This window comes from Callorhinchus milii, unplaced genomic scaffold (assembly GCF_018977255.1).
Source record: "Callorhinchus milii isolate IMCB2004 unplaced genomic scaffold, IMCB_Cmil_1.0 Scaffold3, whole genome shotgun sequence".
Lineage (NCBI taxonomy): Eukaryota > Metazoa > Chordata > Chondrichthyes > Chimaeriformes > Callorhinchidae > Callorhinchus > Callorhinchus milii.
In genome coordinates this window covers 75781347-75782082 of record NW_024704744.1, presented here as the reverse complement: position 1 = coordinate 75782082, position 736 = coordinate 75781347, and the positions used below count along the sequence as shown (strand labels likewise).

Below are 736 nucleotides of genomic sequence, written 5' to 3'. Positions count from 1 at the left end.
CGACGAGGATGGGATTCGAACCCACGCGTGCAGAGCACAATGGATTAGCAGTCCATCGCCTTAACCACTCGGCCACCTCGTCCGGCGACAACCCCGGCGGTTGCCTCCGCTTTTTACACACATTTCCGCGGACTGTCTCTGTGGCCGTTACCTGACGGGTTTGTCTCGTCTCACCGTGATTTATTTTGACCGGGGTTTTTCCCTCCAGCCGCCGCCGCCTTAAAAAAAAAAGACATTTATTCCTCTCATCATCAGCAGCAAAAACGTTTCCCCGGAAAAGAATCTCAACGTTTCAGATCATTGTATGAAACATTAGCGGTGTCTCTCCCCCTCACACACACACACACACACACGCCCTGTCCTCCCACCAATTAATTTAACGAGACCACTTTTAGTTTTAAAGATGAATTTCTCCTCTCACGGGGGTCACTTTTTTTTTAAAAAAAACGCCCGACAAACGCTTCGCGGCCAACGGTTACCACCGCCGCCGCCGCTCGAGCTGTCGGCGCTGTGCGGCGTCCGGCTTCCCGCCTCCGATTGGTCGCGCGCGCTGTCACTCGTGTTAAAAGGCCGGATTGCCTTCTTTGATTGGCTCGCTCTGCTGTCAATCTTTTTTTCGGTCGCTCACAGTCCAGGTAGGTTGAGCGAGGGGGCGGGCGGCAAGGGGGGGGGGGGGGGGGTCGAGATGGATTGAGTGGGCAACGTTGCCAGGCTCCGGATTGGTCGGTACCGTCCG

At 55.4% G+C, this 736-nt stretch overlaps 1 non-coding gene across 1 annotated transcript; it reads right to left on the bottom strand.

Annotated features, from left to right (window-relative positions):
- On the bottom strand, positions 1 to 82 carry trnas-gcu. Its single transcript has one exon. It is a non-coding gene; the product is annotated as a tRNA-Ser (tRNA).
- Between the last annotated feature and the right edge of the window lie 654 nt (positions 83 to 736).